The sequence below is a fragment of the Phascolarctos cinereus genome, unplaced genomic scaffold (assembly GCF_003287225.1).
Source record: "Phascolarctos cinereus isolate Bilbo 61053 unplaced genomic scaffold, phaCin_HiC Scaffold_9;HRSCAF=440, whole genome shotgun sequence".
NCBI classification, from domain to species: Eukaryota; Metazoa; Chordata; class Mammalia; order Diprotodontia; family Phascolarctidae; genus Phascolarctos; species Phascolarctos cinereus.
In genome coordinates this window covers 265344022-265352241 of record NW_027556402.1, presented here as the reverse complement: position 1 = coordinate 265352241, position 8220 = coordinate 265344022, and positions in this window count along the sequence as shown.

Below are 8220 nucleotides of genomic sequence, written 5' to 3'. Positions count from 1 at the left end.
ATTATTTTCTTTTTCTTTTGTTTAAAAATATTTTAAACTTTTTTTTACTGTGAAATAAATGATCATTGAAAGCATTTCAATGTACAAAGAAGACAAAAGACTGCATAAGAAGCTGCAAACTCCTATGAGGAACAATTTGTTAACAGGGCACATGCATGGAAGGTTACATTTAACAAAGAAACAGTAAAATCACCACATTTCTTTATGTCCCCTTCTGTACTGTTCTGTGTCTTCTAACATGCATTAAACATTTTATTTTGTCAAAATAAAGGAGGGAGGGGGAAGCGCTCTACCAGATTCTGTTTAGGAGATATGTATGGTCCTAATACCTAAAGTGTTGTTGTTCAGTCATTTCAGTCATGTCTGAGTCTTCATGACCCCCATTTGGAGTTTTCTTGGCCATTTTCTTCTCTAGCTCATTTTTAGAGATGAGAAAACTGAGACAAACAGGGTTAAGTGACTTGCCCAAGGTCACACAGCTAGTAAGTGTCTGAGGCTGAATTTGAACTTAGGTCTTCCTGACTCTAGGCTGGGCACTCTATCCCCTGTGCCACCTAGCTCACCAAATACCTAAAGTAGGGAAGGATAAAGAAGCAAAGAAGGAGAACTAGAGACCAATGCCATTCATAAATATTGATTAAAAAAATTAAAATAAAATCCTATTAAACAGACCACAGCAATTCATCAAGAAACTATTTATCATGGGGGCAGCTAGGTGGTGCAGTGGATAGAGCACTGGCCCTGGATTCAGGAGAACCTGAGTTCAAATCCGGCCTCAGACACATAACACTTACTAGCTGTGTGACCCTGGGCAAGTCACTCAACCCCATTGCCTAAAAAAAACAATAAATAAATGAATGAATGAATGAATGAATGAATGAATGAATAGACAAATAAATAAATAGATAGATAGATAGATAAATGAATGAAAGAAGCTATTCATCATGACCAAACTGTATTAATACTAGGGATGCAAGGATGGTTCAACATTAGGAAAACAATCAACATAAGTAATCACATTAAAAACAAAAATATCCAAACCAAATGCTTATCTTAATTTACACATAAAATATATTTGACAAAGTACAATACTCACATATGCTTAAAAAAAGAAAGAAAGAGAAAGAAAACTCTACAAAGTATAGGCAGAAATAACCTAAAAAACATCTAATACCAAAGGCAAGTATCATATGCAATGGTGATCACAAGAACCTTTCCTAGAACTGATCCAACCATTCTGGAGAGCAATTTGGAACTATGCCAAAGGGGTATAAAACTGCATACAAAAATCCAAAAATATCACTGTAGGTCTTTGTCCCAAAGACATCAAAAAAAAAAAAGGGAAAAGGACCTATTGATGGAATGCTATTGTTCTATAAGAAATGACAAACAGGATGATTTCAGAAAAACCTAGAAAGACTTATATGAACCGATGCAAAGTGAAGTGAACATAACCAAGAGAACATTGTACACAGTAACAGCAACACTGTAACAATGATCAACTGTGAACAACTTAGCTCTTCTCAGCAATACAATGATTCAAGACAATCCCAAAGGACTAATGATGAAGTATACTATCCGACTTCAGAGAAAGAAGTAATGTGGTTTGTATACAGACTGAAACAGGCTATTTTTCATTATTTTCTTTCATTATTTTATATGAGTCTTGTAGAAAATGACTAATATGGAAATGTTTTTCATGATCATGCATGTATAACCTATATCTGATTGCTTACCATCTCAGGGAGAGGGAAAAGGAAGGAGGCAGGGATAGAATTTGGAACTCAAAACTTACAAATATTTTTTTAATTGGAGGAAAAAGAAACTTTCCTAGTAAATGCAAGAGTAAAGTAAGGAGGCCCACTCTCTATTGTTTGATATGGTTCTAGAAATGACAGCAATGAGAACAAGACAAGAGAAAGTCAAGGTGTAAAAGGTAAAAAGGAGATAAAACTATCCCTATTTGCTGATGACATGATGGTTTACTTAAAATATCCTAAAGAATAAGCAAAGGTATTGAGACAATTAACAGCTTCAAGAAAGTAGCAGACTATAAAAATAAACCCACAAAAATCAACCACTCTATACTATAACAACAGAACCCAAGAAGCAATAAGACAGAGGAAAATCCCATTCAGAGTAACTACAAAATCCATAAAGTGTCTGGGGTCAGTCTACCAAAGCACACAAGGGACTCGGAGAGACTCAGTTACAAGATACTCCTAAACAAAGCACAACTCCAATCGAGGGAGGAACATTCAGTGATCATAGCTGGGTAGTGCCTATATGGTAAAAATGATAATACTGCTAAAGTTAGCTTACCATTTTAATACTATTTACCATTTAATGCTAACATAACAGAACTTGATAAAATAACAAATTTCATTTGGAAAAACAAAGATTTAGAATATCCAATGCAATGATGAAAAGAAAAGAACGATGAAGGGTGAACAGCACTTCCAGACCTTGAACTCTATTATAAAGCAGCAATATTGGTTAAAAAAAAAAAAAAAGGGCTAAGACAGCTAGGTGGCGCAGTGGATAGAGCACTGGTGCACCAGCCCTGGAGTCAGGAGGACCCAAATTCAAATGTGATCTCAGACACATAAGACTCACTAGCTGTGTGACCCTGGGCAAGTCACTTAACCCCAATTGCCTAACCAAAAAGAAAAAAAAAATAGAGAGCTAAATCAGTTGAACACACTGTACAAGAGAGAATCAGAAATAATGGAACTCAAGAATCCACCTAAAAAAGGAATTACTTCAGAAAGAATTCCCTATTTAGTAAAAACTTCTGGAAAAACTGAAAAGCATTCTGGGAGAAATTAGATTTAGGCTGCCATTATCTACCATATTCCACAATAAATTCAAAATGGATGTGTGAATTTAATATTATAGATTATTCCATAAAAATTAGAAGAGTATATTATATATATGTATATATATATACATGCGTATATATGTATATACATACATGCATGCATATTTATTATATATACCTCATTACAGGCAGCTAGGTAGTGCAATGGATAGAGCCCTGGGTCTGGAATCAGGAAGATCTGAGTTCAAATCCTGCTTCAGACACTTACTAGCTGTGTAACCCTGGGAAAGTCACTTAATCCTCGTCTGCCTCAGGCTCCTCATCTGTAAAATGGTGATCATCAAAGCATCCATCTCCCAGGATTGTTACGAGGATCAAATAAAATATTTGTAAAGAGTACCTGGCACATAATAAGCATTTAACAAACGCTCTCTATCCTTATTCTTCTCATAAACCTTTCTCAGCTATGGGTAGATGTATTGTTAACCAAACAAGAGATGGAAGCAATTGCAAAGCTAAAACACATCATTTTGATTAGACGAAACTCAAAAACTTCTGCACAAACTGAATGAATGCACCTCGGATAAGATGGGCAGTGGGCAGAAGTCTGCATCCAGTGTCTCTGATTGATCAGCTATCCCCAGCTGGCTACACAGTCCCATGGGAACATCATCTCTTCTTCAACAGATCATCAGTCAGAAGGCGTGAACAAACAATTCTCCAAAGAAAATATGCAGTTTACTAATGAGCATATGAAGGAATGCTCCTGATCACTGATAATGAAATGCCAATCAAAATGAGCTTCAGGTTTCTCCTCACAATCAGCCAAATGAACAAAGATGATCCAAGATGGAAACAGTCAATAGTGAGTGGGTTATAGCAAGACAGGCGCACTCGTGCATTGTTGATGGAGCTACGAATCCATAGAACCATCCTGGAAAATATTTTATAGTTATTCAAGTAAAGTGATTAAATGTCTATGCCCTTTGAATCAGAAATTTCTTTTACTAAGCATCTATCCCAAGGAGGCCATTGATAAGAAGAAATCAATTGGGAAATGATTAAACAGCTGATGTAGTAAATCAGGTCGGGCTTGGAGCTGGGAAGATCGAAGTGACTCTGGACAAGCTATTTAACCTGTCTCAGCCTCAGGCTGCAAAGTGGGGAAAATAATAGCATCTACCTTCCAAGGCTGTTGGGGGAATAGATCAAATTATTTTTAAATCACTTTGTAAACCTTTAAGCCCTATATAAATGCTAGTTATTATTGTCATTGCATGAATACAATGAAATATTACTGTGATGTTAGAAACAATGTAATATCATAATAATATCCAGCATTTATATAGCACCTACTGTGTGCTATACAGCACAGCAGGCACTGTGCTAAGCGCTTTACAAATCCTATTTCGTTCAATCCTCACAACAACCCTGGGAAGGAGGTGGTGTTATTACCCCCATTTTACAGATGAGGAACCCGAGGCAGAAGCTAAATGACACGCCCAGTGCCATACAGCTAGGAAGTGTCTGAGGCTAAATTGGAACTCGGGTCTTCCTGACTTGGGGCCCAATGATCTAGCCACTGCACGTGGCTAGATCCCTATGAAGAGCTGATGCAGAGTGAAGCCAAGGGAGCATCATACGCAGTAGTAACAACACTGTCCATGGAAAGAACTGCCACAAAGCGGTGGAAGTGAATGTTACAATGTTGCAGAGAATGAGCTTGTCCCGAAGAGGAGATTGGAAGCAGAGGTCTCTCCCCAGCCCACTCCTTTGCAGAGAGGCAGGAGGTCCTTGGCTGGGAATGGCACATACGTGTTCACCCTTTGCGGTGCCAGGATCCGTTTGGCTTATTCTTTTCTCTTCTTCCTCTTTCTATCTTTTCCCTTGAATGGGATGTCCCAGTGAAGACTTCTCAGTGTAATTAAGGTTTGGGATAAGACTATCCTAAATCTGGTAATAAGTTCAGGAGGCAGGATGGGTTAAGTACAGATTTCGGTAAATCCGCTTTTTCTCCCAGTGCCACATTCGTAGTTAAAGTCTGCGAAGTCTGAAACCTCCTCCCTGCACTTAGTTGTAAGCTATATTTCTGTCAGAGTGACCTGGCTCCACAGTACAATGCATATCAGTAGTTAAAGTTTGAAACCTCCCCTATGCATTTTGTAAGTTATATTTCTGTCATGGTGACCTGGCTAACGTCTAGCTTGACTGCACATTTTTAATTGCTTCTTTGACATTATCTCAGCAAACTAAGAAATATAGAGATGTATACTATCTCCTTTGTTTTATGGTAGAGTTTCGTTTAATGGACAGTTGGTGGGAGGGGGAATTTGCCCATTAGGGCTATTTAATCTGATTCTTTGTTTCTGTGTCTGTCTCCCCTCATCAGAGCATTCTGATGGAGGGACACCTTATTCTCGAGAATAGCAAATAAAAATTAATTTTCTGTTTCTCCTTGGATACCTCAGTGTTTTTTAATTTGAGTGGCATCCCACACACCCTTAAAAGTATTATTCATAATGTGGATGGTTTTCTGGAAGGGAGAAGAGAAGGGATACCAGGGGAAATTTTGTTGATGTAGAAATAAATGGCAAAAAATTTATTATAAAACAAGTATTGATTGTCCAGGTTTTGTGTATCTATGAGTACCCACTAACCTTCCCCTCTGCCCTGCCCACCCTCCCTGGCAGTATGTATAGCACAACAAAACAAATTAGTCTGTGAACCAAGTCTGAGAAGGCACATCCCAGCTTACATCACTGCCAGGAGGTGAGAAGTCTGGCTCACCATCAGTCTTTGCAAGTCTCTGTTATTGTTGGATGCTTTGATCTAAGTCCTGAGGTCCTTCAAAGCTGTTTTCCTACCTACACATTATTGTCATCATTTAAATTGTTCTCCTTGTTCTGCTCTGCTCACTCTGCATCAGTTCAGATAAGTCTTCCCAGGTTTCTCTGAATCAGTCCCTTTCATTTTTTTGTGGTGCAATTTATTCAGCCTTTCCCCAATAGACTGTAAGCTGCCTGAGGGCAGAGACATTGCAGTTTTTTGTATTTATATCCCCAGTGCCTGGCACATACTTACTGAATGCTCTCTCATTCACTCATTCACCTGTTTTGTTTCTAGTTCTTTGCTATACCAAAAAACAGCTGCTCCAAATATTCTAGTACACACAGGTCTTCCCTTCTGTCCCCAACCTCTTTCAGATATACGCCCAGTAGCAGTATCACTGAGTCATAGGGTGTGTACACCCTCAATGGAACCAGTTCCCAGCTCCATCCACAGGGCATTGATGCTCATCCTCCCACAGCACCTCCACCAATTGGCATTGCCCTTAGCATCTTGTCAGTCCAAGGGGTGGGAGGAGGAACCTCAAAGTTGCTTACCTTTGCATTTCTCTTATTAGTGATTTGTGGCATTATTTCATATGGTTGTTAATTTGTTTCTTCATTTGGGAACTGCCGGCACATCATTTAACCATATATCTCTTGGAGACGTTCATTTCTTATGTATTGTATCAATTCATCCTCATAGTCGACCTTTATTAGAAGAATGTGAAGATTTTCCCCAAATGATTCTCCCCTTCTAATTTTAACAGCATCGGCTTTGCTTCTGCAAAACCCTTTCAGTTTCATAACTCATAAAGTTTTGGGACTACCCCATTTATGCAGGACAGAAAAAAGCAAAGTCATGCACTGATGGCCAAATGGCTTTTGAATGCCTTTACAGCCAGTGAAAGAACTTCATCTTTAGCAGGAGTTAGGCCACTAGAACCAGAGCTGGCTCATAGCAGCCCTGCCCTCAGGCCAGTGGCCAAACTGTCACAAAGCTCTGTCCTGTCCGCTCTGCTCCCATGGCCTTGGGAGGGAGGGGACTGGGTCACCTCCTTGCCCATAGGGTGCCATGGGGTACACAGACCTAGCTCGTGGCAGCCCTGCCCTCAGGCCAGTGGCCAAACTGTTGGGGGCACAGGGATGGGTCAGGTCAGCCTTGCCTTCTGGTCCCTGTGAGAACAAAGATGGCTCAGGTCAGCCCTGCTCTTAGGAATCTGGGGTGCACAGCTCAGGGCCTTCAAGCCCTTCATGGTGGGATGTGGACAAGAAAGGTCACATCAGCTCTGAGCTCAGAGACTTCAGAGGAGAACAGAGCCAGCTGTGTCTCGTCCCTACTCCCAGGGTTCTGCATCATGCCAGCTTTCTCATGACCTTTTCTTCATCCTCATCCTCTTGGCACTTTGACCACTGTTGGCCACCCTCTTCCCTCTGGGTTTTTGTGACTCTTCTATAGAGATGGTCCTGGAATCAGGAAAACAGAGTTCAAATCCAGTCTTGGATACTTACTAGCTGGGTGACCCTAGGCAAGTCACTTAACCACTGCCTGCCTCAGCTTCCTCATCTGTAAAATGGGAATGATAATGGCATCTCCCAGAGTTGTTGTGAGGATCAGATGAGATGGCCGTAAAATGCTTAGCACAATGCCTATCACTTGATGGGAACTTTTTAAAGTTTGCTTTTATTTCCTGCCTGACTTCTATCTTCTATGTGGGATCTTTACTCAAGTCACTCCCACTAACCTGGGTGTCCCCAGGGCTCTGCCCTGGGCCCCCTTCTCTTTTCCTATAAGAACTTCACCTGGCAAGCTCTTAAGCTCCCAGGGACTTACTGGCCCTCTCTGTGCTGATGATTCTCCAGTCTCAGCCATACTTGGCATAGAGCCTGGCACACAGAAGCAGGTGGGGGGGTTTGTTTAAGGACCAGAGTCTATTTACCCAGCCCTAGCCTCTCACTCACGCCGCCTTTCCAGCTGCCTCCTGGACATCTGAAAGGGACATCCCAAAGACACGGAAACTCAGCATGTCCAAAGCCAGGGTAATTTTGTTCCCCCAGGCACTTTTCTCTTTCTAAGGTTCCTTTGTTCCCTCTAAGTTGAGGGCATCCCATCCTCCCAGTCCCTCAGGCTCCCAGCTTAGGGATCACCCTGGACTCCTCACTCTCTCTCACCCCCCAGATCCAATATAGTGCCAAGGATATTTTACCTTTGAAGCATCTCTCAAATAAGCTCCCTTCTTTCCTCTGTTCCTGTTCGTCCCTGCCATCCTGGCACAGGCCCTCATCACCTCCTGCCAGGACCATTGCAGTAGCTGCTGGGGGGTTTCCTGCCTCCAGTCTCTCCTCACTCCAATCCATATTCTCTGTTCAGCTGCACAGGTCCCACCATGTCACCCCACCACCACCACCAGTCAATGAATTCCATCAGCTCATTATCACCCTTATCACCCTTACGATAGAATACAAAATGCTGTTGGCCTTCCAAGCCCTCCATAACTTGGCTCCCTCCCACCTTTCCAGTCTTCTTGCACCTCACTCCCTAACACTTTGATCCAGGGACCCCAGTCTCCTGGC